The following is a 16,040-nucleotide window of genomic DNA, read 5'->3' on the forward strand; positions in this document are numbered from 1 at the left end:
AGAGCCAGGAATAGAAATTGAAATGTCTTTATTCCTATTTCTACTCCTCCAGTGCTTCTCAAAGTGTGGTCCCCAGACCAGCAATACCAAGGCCACCCAGGAACTTGTTCAGATGCAGATGCTCAGACCCTACTCTGGACCTACCGAGTCAGACACTGGAGGGGAGAAGCCAGGCATTCTGCACTTCAACAAGCTTTCCAGGGGATTCTGATGCTCACCTAAGTGTGAGAAGCACTATGGGTGTCTATACTAATTCTCAGTGTTTTCATAAGCTACTAGGCTAACATTTGGGTTGTCTAACTTAGGGGTTGGAAAAGTTTTTTCTGGAAAGGACTTGATACGAAATATTTTAGGCTTTGCAGGCCATCCAGTCTCGGTCACAGCTGCTTAACTCTGCCACTCTAGCACAAATGCAGTTATAGGTACTACGTAAATGAATAAGCATGACTGTTTCCTAATAAAATTGTGTTTATATAAAAATAAACGGCAGGGTAGATGTGGCCCATGGACCATAGTTTGCCAACCCCTGGTAACTGACGATTAGAGTAGACTCATCAACCTCATAATTTAAATTCTGAGCAATTCTGATTAATAAAATTTCTTAGCAACTTATGGCATCTGTCAATATTGGTGTCAATATCTCTCTTTTTCCATTCAATTAACATGTGCTAAATGCCTCCTAAGTACCAGACTCTGGGCATACAGGGATGAAAAGATTCAATCCATGCCCTGAAGTATTAGAATTTCATGCAGTAGGGAAGCAAGAAATCAAATAAAATTATATTGTTTTTGAATATGGCCTTGTCAAAGAAAATGCCCACTTAAATATGTGGATTTTGTGCTAAATGTATTAATATTTTCCATTTATAAATGGACAAAAAGCATGATAATGCATACCCCAAATTTGAAGCCAGCAGGGATGGTAACTTTTCTGGCAACCACTGTTTGATAATACCCACAGATTCTGTGGGGCAGAAATTCAGAAACGGCAAATTGGGAATATTTGCATCTGCTCCACAGAGATTAAAGAGCCCCTACAAAGAAGACTTGAGTGGGTAGGGGATAGGATCTTTTGGGGTCTTCATTTACATGTCCAGTACCTGGGCTGTCATGATTCCAAAACTTGGCTAAACTGGGATCGTTGGCTAGAACCTCCGCACGTGGCCTCTCGACATGGCTTGTGGCAGCTCAGGACTCCAACAACATGTGTTCCAATGACCAAAACAAAAGTAGCATGGCCTTTTAGTATCAAACCTTAGAAGCCATACTACATCATTTTTGCCATACTCTACTGATCAGAGCAACACAAGTCTGCCCAGATTCAAGAGATGGGGACATATACCTTACCTCTTGATGGCAAGTGAGTCAAATAACCTTCATCCATGTTTTAAAACCACCAACCAGAGTAACCTACTATTAGAAATGCCTTATCCCAGAGTAAGGGGGATTTATGGAATTTTAAAAAACTGCAGATAATGTACTAAATTAAAACCTGCTCTGCTAAAAATCCAAAATGGAAGAATAGGTCTAGAATTCATTTGATTTGGATGAATATGTTAAATAATGATCCTCCACAAGAGGAACTTAGGAAATGTTTCCATCTGTCCATAGGACAAAAAGGACTGTACATATTGCATAAAACTGGTTGACATGGAGAATTTGGGTTCATCTATTTTCAATGCTGGAGAGGCTATCATCAAAGAATAGGTGTACACAGTCCTTTTACCAAACTGCCAGAAATCTCACTAAATAGAGAATAAGGATGGAATTAAAAGTATTTATTTTTAAGTATTCATGGGCATATCTTCTTTTAAAAAAAGTGAGTAAACTTGAATTTCCTTTTTCTTGTGTCTGTTCTTCATTTAAAGTTACTTACTTCTCTGAGAATTCAGCACTAATTTAAGGATAACATTATAATCCTTGGACACAAAGTCAAATAGATGTTTTTCTCAGTGAAAAATGAGTTGTTTGTACACATTGTACATTTTTTTCATTGTCTGCTAAAGAAGTAGTTAGGACAATAAATGATCAGAATTGTCTTAAATCCTTCCAACTGAAGAATTTGTTTTGAAAAAAGTTTAGCCCATAGAAATACTTTTTTTCTAATTTGATTTTTTTCTAAAAATAGGGAATCATTTTTATGGTATAAAGAAAAGTGAAAATATTCAATCCAGTACAATAAAGAGAGTGGGTGAAGACAATGCTAATCTCTTCCTTTTAAAAATAGAGCTCTGTTTAGAGAAGATTGAATACCTAATCTGGAATCATGGCAGTGTGGTTCTTCATAGCCTCCTAGGTCTTTACAGGAGGAGAGTGGCTCCTACTCACCAAATATTCCAAACGTTCTCCTACATTTCCCAATATCTCCTGAAGTTAGGTTATGGTCATGTCACTAGTTGTGGGCCATGCCCTGTGGACAGAAGTGACATGCCACTTGCCAGGTTAAATAGTGAAGAGTTTGTGTGCTCCTCTATCTCCCTTTCCCCTTGGTGGCCTCTATGTTGAGGTTGTAGATGCTGTAAAAGCTACCTGGATCTCTGAATCATCCCATGGGAGAAAGCTGCCCTGGAGAGTTCCCCAATGCTCATCAGAATTTTCATAAGCAAGAAGCTAGCCTTTGTGGTGTGAAGCCACAGAGATGTTAGGATTCATTTGTTCCTACAGCACAGTTTATAGTCTAACTGGTGCCAAGCAATTTGCTCAAGTACAGCCAGCCAGTCAATGGCAAAGCTAGAATGGGAACCCAAGTCTTCTGAATCACCAATCCAGGACCACACTTTAAAACCACAGAAGCGGGGAGCCTGGGTGGCTCAGCAGTTTAGTGCTGCCTCCAGCCCAGGGCCTGATCCTGGAGACCCAGGATCGAGTCCCACGTCAGGCTCCCTGCATGGAGCCTGCTTCTCCCTCTGCCTGTGTCTCTGTCTCTCTGTCTCTCTCTCTGTCTCTCTCTCTCTCTCTGTGTCTCTCATGAATAAATAAATAAAATCTTTAAAAAATAAAAATAAAAAAAATAAAACCACAGAAGCATCAGTGAGACACCATCACACCATGTTATTAATCAAAGGGACACATTAGCTGAAAACAGAGACAAAATGTAGACTGAGCTGATAAAGACATGACACCCATGGATTGAGGTCCAGAACCAGAGAGGGTATGGTCAGGAGGGGTGGTTCAGCCTTCAGTCCAGGACCAAAGAAGGTGATCCCTGCTGGGAGAACAGATACTCAGCATTGTCCCAATGGTCCCTTTCTGCCCAAATTGTACATATATCTCAAGATAACGACAGTTGCTCCTAGACCGCATAGGCCAATTAGAAAATTATATACCCAAAAGGAAATGTTTCCACCTTCTTGTGTATGTCCAGCAGCCATTAAATACAATCAGGAAGTGTATGCCTCAAACTCAGATTGATTTAACATGATGTAGAATTTTTTAAAACAACAAATTGGAAAAAAATAGGTTTTGGTTGCTAGGCAACATCAGTACAAAGCTCTTTCCTTCTCTTCAAGAGCATTCTCTCCATCTTCATGGACAAAAGTCAAAAAAATACTTAACGACAGGCATATATTTGGTCATGACATCAGACATCAAATTGAACTTTTCTTGAAAACAACATCCTGCATTGCATCTAGCACTTCAGGATTCCGAATTACTACCCTCTGTGCACAGGAGGACGTTTCCTATTCTGAAATACTCATTCTTCTCTGTACAAATAAGTTGGAGGCTATCTTTCGTCAGCCATTGAAATAGAAGGAGAGAGTTTGCAAAGTCATGCAAGTCTGTTCTCTCTCAAGATGGGAGAGGGTTAGCTGTGACCCATCCTGTGTGACACCATTTTCTGTCTCCCATGTCAGCAAGCTTAAGCCAAGGGGAAATCTGTCTCTCTCCTTGTCCCTTCCTAAGAAATGGTGCTTTACTCCTGGACTGGCCTATTAGTGGCAGAAATTCACTCAAATGTGAGCCAAAAGTAAATCTATCAGTAAGCTGCCCTACAGATGCCTCTTGACCTGAAAGAAACTAGGAAGTAGGATGGTCTCCCTAGAGTTTCCATCAGGAGTACAGAGAGTTTCTCAAGCTAGTTTCTGAAGCACCTACTCTGTGTAAGACACTATCAGAACTGTGAAGAATATAAAAGAAGAAATATAATGGTTTTGGAGGAAATAAGACTAACGCAAAAGAAGGCAGCCCAGGCTATTCATTTCACCCAATTTTGCCTTTATGAAAATATAAGAAGAGATAAAGTGGCCAGGGAGGGAGGCAGAAGATAATTTTAGAGATGGCACTGGGCCACTTGGCGCTACCAAATACCAGGTTCACAGTGGCCTTCTTGTCGACCATGAGGAGGAACAAAGGCATTTCTTCATGGGCCCCCATTGTCAGAAACTGGGACCAGTCTATCCTGCTCTCCAGCACAGCCTCCCTCCCAGTCCTGATGCAGAAAGTTTTGGGGGATTAGGTTCTTATTCTTACTACTCTCACCCCTGTGCAGTTTTCCTGCCTTACTGCCCACACCTGATTCTCACCTTCCCAATTTCCTCTCTTTCCACCACATTTATCTTCTGCAACTGGCTGGTCCACGTTAGGTTCTTAAACTCACCACATTCCCTCCCTCCCTGCCTGCTGTCTTCCCTCCTCACAGTATTTGGTAGGCACCATGCTGGTAAGCATCAGGAACATGAGGACAGGAAAAAAAAAAAAAAGAAAGAAAAACATTGCTCCTATCCATAGGGGACTTATCATCCAAAATAGGCAACCAGCACATTTAAAGTTCTAAGTACCCCCACAGCTAACAGATTAGACACCTGTGCAACTGAGTTCCCTAGGATGGGCACTCTATGGATGGCAACACGTAGGTTGCTCCAGCTCATTCCAGTTGAATCTGGTGCAAACATAACCACGCATGAGGCAAAGGGCCTCCCACCAAGCAAGTTCAGTTACTACAACATCCTTCAGGGCGAGAATAACACTTGAACTTCCTTGCTGAATCCAGTATTCTTAGCACAGGGCATTTCTAGGTACTGAAACCTTGCTCATTAGGCATGTAAAGATTGAAAGGTAATTCATTCAAAGGACACTCTGGTCTTTTTGCTGCTTCTGGTCACCTCACCTTTTCTTCCCAGTACACACACACACACACACACACACACACACACACTCCTATAGCCATTTTTCATGCAATATGCTTTGCAAACTTCAAGGGCAATATGTAAACATATTGCTGTGTGTCCTACCTCCCTGCTACTTCTTGTGCAAAGGAAGTACCCTAGGAACATGGGCTGCCTAGCCCTTTCTCTTCACCTTTCCACCCTGTTGTGAAAGCGAAGCCAGTGGTGTCCCAGGCAGAAATAAAGCAAAAGCCCAGGAAAGGAGCCGTGTCTTCATCTTAGAAATGCCTGAAATTGTGTGACCCTGAACTACCTTATTTTCGATTTCTAGGCAAGTATTCTTGTTAGCACAGAACAAAGATCTTTGTAAAGTCAAGGCACATTATATCCTTGGCTTCCTCTCCCTCAATTTGGCTTACCACACGTCCCTGAAAATGATTAAATTGGTCTGCCAGGACTTATATTTTATAAGGTCTCACATTATTGCTCTGAAATCTGTTCTGCTCAAAGGGCTTTCAGATATATAGAATTTTCTTCAATATTTCTTCAGGTATAGAAGCGCATCTTTTAGGCTTTTCTCATCCTCACTGAAATCTTGCAGAAATGTGGGTTCTGGGTGACCAATTTTTTTAAGATTTTTAAATTTTATTTATTCATGAGAGACACACAGAGAGAGGCAGAGACACAGGCACAGGGAGAAGGAGGCTCCTCGCAGCAAGCCTGATTTGGGACTCGATCCTGGGACTCCAGGATTGCGCCCTGAGCTGAAGGCAGACGCTCAGCTGCTGAGCCACCCAGGCATCCCTGGGTGACCAATTTAGTAGAAGTTCATGGCATGGAGAAAGCGTCTGTGTTGCCCAGAATGGTGATCATTGGAAGTCATGACGAATGACTGGATATGTTGTGAAATGCTTTGGTTGTTGAATCCAAGCTTTAAATTGTAAAATAGATAACTAATAAACAGAAAATCTATTATATAAAAACAAGCCCAATTCAAGGGCAGGAATCTCCAGAGGCAATTGTGCAGATGGCTTGGATGTTTCCAGTAGTCCAGTGGGTCATGCAATGAAGACCTCTGACACAAAACACTGCTTAAGGAACAGCAACAATATGTCCTTCTGTTTTTGGACATAGAAGGTTCCAATGTGACTCAGATCTACTGGGGTGCTTTCTTAGAACTTCTAAATATTTTAGTGAGCACTTTTAGCAGAAATAAAGTAGTTTTTAACTTGTTGGGGGGGGTTGCAACGACTGCCTATATAAAAAAAAATACTTTTTCAAGACTCTAGAGTTTGTTTTGTAATTAGTCTTTAGACTCATTGAAAAGATAGATATATATTTGTAGCTCACATGAAAACATTTTTGAAATGGTCGGAATCCTAGTCCTAATATTTTCCTTATGTACTGCTTTCCTACTGTCCTCTAAATTTTCCTGCATTAAAATGTATTGTCTGAGCAGCAAAAAGTTCCTATATTCATCCAGTATTTACAGAGAATTTGCCATGTACCAACACTTTGAGATTAATTGGGGTGGGGTGAGTAATAAAAAAATTATCACAGGATATCTATCCTCAACAAGATTACTGCCTACTTGAGAAACAAAATCAATCAATTAGCTCATTTAAGTACACTTAACACTTAAACAGTGCCTCTGTCCTGGCTACAGTAAGAGGTGAGGATAGATAGTACATTGAAAGCCAGACAGGGGGATCCCTGGGTGGCGCAGCGGTTTAGCATCTGCCTTTGGCCCAGGGCTTGAGCCTGGAGACCCAGGATTGAGTCCCATGTCTGGCTCCCTGCATGGAGCCTGCTTCTCCCTCTGCCTGTGTCTCTGCCTCTCTCTCTCTCTCTCTCTCTCTCTCTGTCGCTCATGAATGAATAAATAAAATCTAAAGAAAAAAAAAAAAAAAAAGAAAGAGCCAGACAGGACTTGGAATGGGCAACACATTACCCTGTTTCAAGGGCTTTGCTTTTGTACTTCCTTCTATCAAAGGAAGCCCTGGCCCAGCCTCAAAATCAAACCCAAATACCCCCTGGTTAGTGAATCCTTTATCAGTTCCCTTGGTGGGCTTTAAATATTCCTTTTGCCCAACTCCTATGTTGTTTATCCTTCTGTTGAAATCATTACTTAATTGTGCTTTGATTTCTAGTTAACAAGTAAATATCTCTCTCCCCTAATAAGCTTCTTGTAGGCATAGATCAGGAATTTACCTTTGGATTCTCCCCTAGAAGCAGCACCTTATTCTTTAAAAATATATTGTGCATGTTCAATAAATATTTCTTGAATTATTTACTTTTACCATGGTAGATTATACTTTCATATAAGTCCTGTGTTGTTTTCATATTAGTGTAGTATTGTCTACAAGAGTTTTCCAGTTTAACTAAGATACATGAAGTTCTAATATACCATTCACCATTAAATTACACATATTCATATTTTTTGATAATGTATTCTTTTAAAAAAAGATTTTATTTTTTTGAGAGAGAAAGAGCATGAGCAGGGGGAGAAGCAGATGGGGCAGGAGAAGCAAACTCCCCCCTGAGCAGGAAGCCCAACGTGGGACTCAGTCAATCCCAAGACCTTGAGATCCTGACCTGAGTCAAAGGCAGATGCTTAACTGACTGAGCCACCCAGATACCCCAATGTATTTCTTGTCTCTATGTATCACACATCAGATTTTTCTCCATAAAATAAAAATAAACTCAACACCCCAAATTATACTATTATGCCAATATCATGATAAAATTTTTTCCACCTTTTTAACATTCACATGTGGAAGTAAGCACCTGGTTTGGTACAAGGAAGCTCATAAGTCATATACAACACATTTAAAATACTTTTTAAAGGCATTCTTTCTTTTTTTTAAAGCAGGTATTATGTTACATTAATAATATCTAACTTTTATGCTACACTTCTTGGGTGCCACACACTGTGTTAAGTCTTCTACATAAATTTTCTCATTAATTTCTCACAAAAATCCAACTTCTGATATTTTGTTGTTGGAATCGCCTGTATGCTTTTCTGCCTGTCCCTGTAAGTTTGTTTTTCTTTAAGTCTTTTTATTTAGTTTTACTGGAATTACTAAAAGGGAAAAAAAAATTGATGTTTGTATTCAATCTGCCTACTTAGCAGGGCCAGAATCTGATGTTCATTAAAATGAAGGCGTTTTAGGACAGTATGAAGAGGACAGGTTGTGAGGTCTGACTGCATGAGTTTGAATCCCTATTCTAAAAACTATTAATTGTGAGACCTCTAGACACTGTTCAAGAGAAAAAAGAATTCTAAAATAGCTTTTATCACCTCAGATATAAGGGAAGTTTGCATCCAGGAAACAAAGACAGAGTGCTATTCAAGTAACAAACAAAAACGGCTTCTGAAAATTAAAAACATGATAGCATGAATTGAAAAATCAATTACAGTGCTGGGAGCTAAAGAGAGGAATGTCTCCTGGAAAGATAAGATGTAGAAAATGTAGAAGAAAAGCAGGGGAAATTACAAGACACTTCCAGAAGTTGAACTTCAAATAGAAAATCCATGCAGCAGGAATACATGGATGGGAAGTAATCATCACTGAAATAATGCAAAAAAAAAAAAAATAATAACCAGAATTGAAGGGTGTGAGTTTTCAGAGTGCAGGGGCCTCCATATTAAAAGCAGGACCTCCCTTTAAAAACTGCTGCCTGCCTGAGATCAGGCTCTTTGCTATTCTTGGAGTCCCTTTGGTTGGATCATAAATATTCGTTCTCTCTTGGGAATCATTGAAAAAAATGAAATTTCTGCCATTTACTGCTCTTTCTAGAAGGAAGGCACAAAATATATATGCTTAGGGATGCCTGGGTGGCATCTGCCTTCTGCTCAGGGCGTGATCCTGGTCCAGGATCAAATCCCGCTTTGGGCTCCTTGCAAGGACCCTGCTTCTCCTTATGTCTATATGTCTCTGCCTCTCTCTTTGTGTCTCTCATGAATAAGTAAATTAAATCTTTTTAAAAATGTATATGCTTAGGTATATTATGTCTTAATAACAACCTTAGCTGCTTCAAGGGATCATTATGGAGAGACTCTTTCTTTATTTAATATTTTATTTATTGTCTAATATTTATTTTATTGTCTATAAACTATGTACTTAAGCATCAGCTCTGGAAAGAACTCAGAGCAAGTTGGGCTATCTAGCCATTACCAGGCTGTTCTTCTGATGAGCACCTAAAGGTAAAGCTAGAAGTTGGAAAGTCCTAAACCCCAGGACCTCAAAATGTGATCTTATTTGGAGATAGGGTCATTACAGATATAATGAGTTAAGATGAGGTGGTCCCTCATCCAATAACACCATTGTCCTTACAAAGGGGGGAGTTTGGACACAGACAGGCACAGAAGGAATATGTGAAGGGAAGGGACAGGTGGATTGTGCGGAGGGAGGGATGGCCACCTACAAGCCAGGGAGAGAGGCTTTGCACAGGGTCTCTCTCACAGCCCGGAAGGAACTAATTCTGCCAACATCTTGATCTCAGACCGCCAGCCTCCAGAACCATATGAAATACATTTCTGCTATTTAAACCTCCCCAGCACACATGGAATTTTGTTACAGCCACCCTCAAAACCTAATATGGACATAGGGGCACCTGAGTGGCTCAGTGGTTGAGCATCCGACTCCGACTCTAGGTTTCAGTTCAGGTCATGGTCTCAGGGTCTTGGGATCCAGCCCCACGTTGAGCTCTGCACACAATGGGGAGTCTGCTTGAGATGCACTCTCTCCCTCTGTTCCTCCCTCAACTTGCTCTCTCTCTCTCTCTCTCAAATAAATAAGTCTAAAAAAAAAAAAAAGCTAATAGAGATGTAGAGCATCAACTAAGAGAACTTACATATTGTCTGGGTGAAACTGAATGCCCTCCTTGAGAAGTTTCTCTACTTTTTCCTCTTGTGTGGCTTACAGTGCCTGGTGAATCTGCTGGAGACCGACGTTGAAATGCGAGCCCTGTGGGCAGACAGAAGAGGATGCGTGTGCCGAGTGTCCCAAGTGCCTCCCCTTCCTAGGATTATGGGAAAATTGGTCGCTCCACCACCACAGACTTGGGGATATGAAATAAAGATAAAAGCTCCTAGCACCTGTTTCTTTATCCGGCCCAGTTTGCCCTGCCCAGGCCTGCCCCGACCCAGCAGGCAGGCTTCCTCCTTCTCCTCAGCAGCAGGGCTCCAGGCTGGGCGGCCAACCCCGAAAACCACCCACTCCTCCAGACCCAGCCCAAGGCTGCTCCCCCAAGTCTGCGCCCTAGCTTGCCACTGCCTTCCTTGACTAAACAAGCCTCCTCCAACAGTCTCTTTCCCTCTCCTCTTTTCATTCGCCTAAAGAATGGCTTCTCATGGGTCTCAACTCTGGCTATGTGTTGGTCTCCTTCAGGTGTTTGGTTTGCTTATTTTTTTTAAATGCAGCTGTCTGGGCCCTACCCCAGGTCACTTCAAACAGAATCTCTGCTTGGGAGTGTAGTATTATGCAAATGTATGTATTTGGTCTTTGCCCCAGTTGGCACAGAGACCCCCAAACCCCCTGAAAATTCCTGAGTGATAGGAGTGTTTTTCTTTTTTCTGATGAGCCTCTTTGGGCCACACCTGAGTTTATGGTAACGAGGTGACTCAGGCTGGGGCACCTTGATACATTCAGGATACATTCAGGAGGGGATGGTCACCAGTAGACCAGACTTCTGATGAAAGGAGAGAGACTCTCAGTCTCACCCCCAACATCTGGGGAGGGAAACGAGACTGGAGACTGAGTCTGATAAAAACTCAAGTTTGGAGAGCTCCTGAGAGGGCGCTCCTGAAGAGAGCCTGGAAGCTTCTTCACCTTCCCCCCACACCGTGCCTGAACATCTCTTCCACTTGGCTGTTCCTTAGCTGCATCCTTATAATAAAGTTGTAATCATAAGTAGAGCCTTTCCTGAGCCCTTTGAGTCACTCTTGTGAATCATCAAGCCTGAAGGCGAAGTGTGGGAACCTCCAGATCTACAATCAGTTGGGCAGAAGTATGGCTATCCGGGGACCTCTCTTGAGGCCGCTAACATAGAGGCAGTCTGCTGGGACTCAGCCCTTTGACTTGTGGGGTATCATGCCAACCCCAGCTAGGTAAGTCAGAATTGAACTGAATTGTCAGACATTCACTTGGTGTGTGGAAAACTGGAGAACTGTTTAGTGTCAGGAGAAACCAAAGGGGCAGCGGCAGCTCTGAAATGTGCCACTCAGCTCTCTTCCAAATGCACCCCCAAAGGGGAGAATATCCTAGTTGTGTGGTGTACTCCCTGCTGCCCCTTTGGGTACAACTCTGGGTTCATGCTGAGGCCACACTCGGGTTACCAGCTAACCAGGATTTGGCCAGGGCTTTCCCAGTTTGAGCACGGAAGGTCTCGGGTCCTTGTAACCTCCTTGGGCCTAGGCAAGCCAGAGCCACTGGCCACTCCATGATGCACATGAGCACACACATACACACACTGCTCCAGCCAGGAGCCGCGCACTGTGGAGTACTAGTTCTATCTCATTCCTGTGGGATAAACACTTCCAGCAGGCCTATTTGCTAGGGCACATCCCATCAGCCTGGCCACACTGCTGAGATCTTTCCAGCCCCTCTTCTGTCACAGGTGTCAGCTATGGACTGTGGCTGCATGCTCCCCACCCCTCCACACTCCTGCCCTTCCCTCCCTCCTCTTTCACAGGTGCTGCCCCCAATAAATCTCTTGCCTATCTAATCCTTCTTTGGCATCTGGTTCTTGGAGGACACAGAAACACATAGATCAGTATTTTTTTTTTTAATCTCAAGCAATTGTGGTATCAGCCAGGTTTGTAAACCACTCTCCAGGTGTGCTAAGTACCAGCGTGCCTGCCCAAGTCCAGTGGAGAGACCAACGTGCAAACTCCTAATAACAACATCACATGGAAAATGCAGCAATCAAAATATGAGATGAATGTTCTGGAAGTACTGAGGGAGAGAGATGAAAATGCCCTAGTGATCTGGGAGATGATTTCAGCTTCCAGTGCTGAGATACAACACTGGTATTTATTGAGCTCTAAGTAGAGAATTCTTAATATTTTTCTCATCATATCACATCACTCTGATAAAATCATCATGTATTGTGGACATAAATTCAGAGATGTTTTACTCACAGCACTCCTGGCCACCAAATACGTTGGGGGTGGGGTGGCACAGAAGTTCCACACCAACCAATTCTCCCACCCACTGGACACCAACAGGGTGTCAGATGTTCAACTCAATTCTAACTACTAACTAATACTACTAACTAATACTACTCAGAGTTAGCACTGACGCCACAGGCTAAAAACGCAGGCCCCCAGGACTACCTCCATCTTAGATGCTGAGCTCAAGTCCCAGCATCTTTGGCGTGTGCACCAACTGGGCAGCTTTCCAGACCCTGTCATTTAGAGGTTGGTATGGGAGTTTCATCACACAGGCGTGATTGATCACATCATCAGCCTCTGTCCATTCACTCGGTCTCCAGCCCCTCCCCCTTCCCCAGAGGCTGGTTGGTTCCTCTGGCAACCAGAGCCCATCCTGAAGCTATCCAGGGGCCCACCAACAGTCACCTCATTAGCGTAAACTCAGGTATAGTCAAAGGGGCTTATTATGTAACAAAAGATGCTCCTCTCACCCTGTCACTCAGAAAACTCCAAGAGTTTTAGAAGTTCTTAGGTAAGAAACTGGAATAAAGACCAAATATTATAACAGGAGATGATCCTCAGGAAACTCTAAGAGTTTTAGGAGCTGTGTGTCATGAACTGGAGCTAAAAACTGAATATATATTTCATATTATAACATGATAACAACATCACACAAATTAACAGATCTGACTTCCAGTGAATTGTCCTGAAATCAATAGAAAGAAAACTGACCTCCTCAAATATGCTGATAAGAGAAACTGGTGTGTGTGTGTGTGTGTGTGTGTGTGTGTGTGTGTAACATTGCATCAATAGGCCTAAATCTGTCATGCTACCAACACACATACTTTAGCAATGTAGAGATTTTTACATCAACTGTCTCCAATAATTTCTGGTTTTCCTTTTAAAAAATGCATCACTAATTATAGGATAGTTATCCCAGCTGGAAGCCTTTTATCCTTGCTGGATACAGCCATTTCCCAGCAAAGCTAAAAACCAGATAAGTGCTATGTGTGGCATTTAAAAAGTCAAATATTACACAAGGTCACATATGAATCACTTTTTTCCTAAATTAATGCATTATTTTGATGTTCCAGGAAGAATTTTCTAATACATATTTTCTTTCGCTTCAACTATTAAGCAATTTAAACCAGAGGCCTACATCACATCCCACTGGACTGTCAATCTCCAAGATAGATAGATTCACACAAGCATATCTAAGTAGCTCTTTATAAGTTTGCAATAGAGGGAAAAAGAAAACACAAATATTTTCTTTTGCATTTTTCATTCTAACCATAATCTGCAGTGGGAAGAAGAGTGGCCATAATTGTTTTATGGACAAGTTTTGTTTCGTCTTGTTTTCTTATCATGGTACCATTATATAATATAAAATCTACCATTGATGACATCTGATCCTCTTCACAGAAGAGAGTTAGTTCTCTGGCATCATATGGTATATTCACATTCTATCCCCTAGCACACACACATATAGTCACAATCACATGCACACCCCTAACCTCATTTTGGGAATCCTGACACCTTGTTAAAATATGGTGGTCTTCAGGAGATCAACAGAAATGAGCCAATGAGATAAAGAGTCTGTAGGGGAAAGGGACATGGGATTTGTCCCTGTTGGGTGGAAAACAGACATCAAAAGTCTAAAGTAATGAAAGGGGTTGATTTGCTTAAAAGAAGAGTACAATTTTGTTTCTATAGCTGTCCATGGTTCCTTAGCATAAAAATAGGAATTAATGTGGAGTTTCAGAAGCATAGAAGGAAAATAACTGTCTCACATTTGCCTCCTCCTCAAGCTACCTCCACACCTCCCCTGTACATTTCATAAGCAAATATCTTAAAATCATAGTCTAGCCTCATTTTTCTTAACTTGCATGCATTTCTCAACTCAACGCAACTGGCACTGCGCTGACAGGGCTCCTAATAATTACCTCCTAATTGCCAGCTCAGTGCTTTAGTTTTTGGTTTTCAGCCTAGCTGAGCCCTCTAGAGCACATGACAGTATTGACAAATGGCCTTAAACACACACACACACACACACACACACACACACACACACACACAGGTCCTAGACCATCTCTCACTTGCAACTCTTTCTCTGGCTACTTCTATTTGCCCTTAAGTGTCTGGATTCCCTAGCTCCTTTCCTGGCCACCTTCTCATTTATTCTGCCTTCTTTCCTTAGACAATCTTCACTATTGGCTTCTGCTTCTATACTGAAAACTCTCAAACTATTCCCTGACCTGACTGCTTCCCTTTGTTCTATTCTATATCTCCAGTTGCCTACCGGCCATCTCTTCTTCTCTACCTTATTAGTATCTTTGTACTTGACATGTCTAAAACCAAACTAAAGATGGATGGATGGGTGGATGGATGGATGGATAAAACAAAAATCTCTGTCTTTTTTATTCTTTCTTTATATGAGTTAATGGCACTTCTTAATCAATCAGCTCAGGCTGCCATAACAAAATACCGCCGTCCAGGTGGCCTAAACAATAGATATCTATTTCTCACAGTTCTGGAGGCTGGGGAGTCCAAGATCAAGGTGCCAGCAGAGTCAGTTTCTGATGGGAGCTTTCTTCCTGGCTGGCAGACAGCCGCCTCCTCACTATGTGCTCACATGAGGGAGAGAGAAACAAAGCTAGCTCTCTTGTCTCTTCTTAGACGAACAGGAATCCTATTGGATCCAGGCCCCACCTTATGACTTCGTTTTTTTCCTTACCTTCTAAAGTCCCTATTTCCAAATATAGTCACATTGGGAGTTAGGATTTCAACATATAATTTTGCAGGGAACACAGTTCAGTTCACAGCAGGTACCATGTTCCAAGCTAGGTCTTATCTTGACTCTTTCTCTCCCCCATGTGCAGCCAGACACCCCAATTCATGGGTTGCCAGCCTTAAACTTCTCTTTTGCCCATTCCTTCCTTCCACCTCCACCTTTACACTTCCAGTTCAGGCCCCCTTGTGCCTCACCTGGACCACATCCTTGGGTGTTTCTGCACCTCTTTCTCTCCACTATCTTTCCACCATGGTACTGCCAGGTTGACATCCAAAACAACAGATCTGGCCAGGATGCCCAAAAATTGTTTCACAAGCAGTCCATAAACTTCATGGCGCAGTCTTCTCCCTGTCTAGACCTCATCTGACCTCTCTGGTCTCATTCCTAGCCATTGCCCCCACGTGTCATGTTCTGGGCACACTGAGTGTCTACCTATCCCAACTTCCCACCTCTTTCCTTTTTCCATTTTTTTAAAGATTTTATTTATTTATTTATTTATTTATTTATTTATTTATTTATGAGAGACATAGAAAGAGAGACAGAGACATAGGCAGAGGGAGATAGAGTCTCCCTGCAGGAAGCCCAATGTTGGACTGGATCCCAGGACCCCAGGATCTTGACATGAGCCAAGGGCAGATGCTCAACCACTGAGCCACCCAGGCGTCCCTAGATGACCAATTTAGTAGAAGAAGTTCATGACATGGAGAGAGCATCTGCACTGCCCAGAATGATGATCATTGGAAGTCATGACTTCCCCGACTTACACAGAATTTTCCTCTATTTGGAATGTGTATCCCTTCCTTCTTTACTTGATAAGTTTATACCCATCTCTCAGGCCTCAGGTTAAATAGGATGTCCAAGCAGTGTTTCTCAACCCCTCCACTTAGCTACCCACCACCTTATTTATATCCTGTCTCTGCACTTGCCATATTTGTACATTGGTCTCTCCCATTAGGCTTGCACGTCCTCATCAGTAGTGACAGCCTGT

The 16,040-nt window shown here is 42.2% G+C and overlaps 1 long non-coding RNA gene across 3 annotated transcripts in view; it reads right to left on the minus strand.

The window, feature by feature from the left end:
- The window catches only part of LOC112656052 (uncharacterized), a 53,638-nt gene extending 41,035 nt beyond the window's left edge, over positions 1-12,603 (minus strand). For all 3 annotated transcript variants that reach the window (XR_007405007.1, XR_003134066.3, XR_004808101.2), the window contains exons 1-2: positions 12,445-12,603; positions 9,963-10,075 (exon numbers count right to left, since the gene is read on the minus strand). This is a non-coding gene — a long non-coding RNA (uncharacterized LOC112656052). The remainder of the gene's footprint in view (positions 1-9,962; positions 10,076-12,444) is intronic.
- Between the last annotated feature and the right edge of the window lie 3,437 nt (positions 12,604-16,040).

This window comes from Canis lupus, chromosome 22 (genome assembly GCF_003254725.2).
Source record: "Canis lupus dingo isolate Sandy chromosome 22, ASM325472v2, whole genome shotgun sequence".
NCBI lineage: Eukaryota > Metazoa > Chordata > Mammalia > Carnivora > Canidae > Canis > Canis lupus.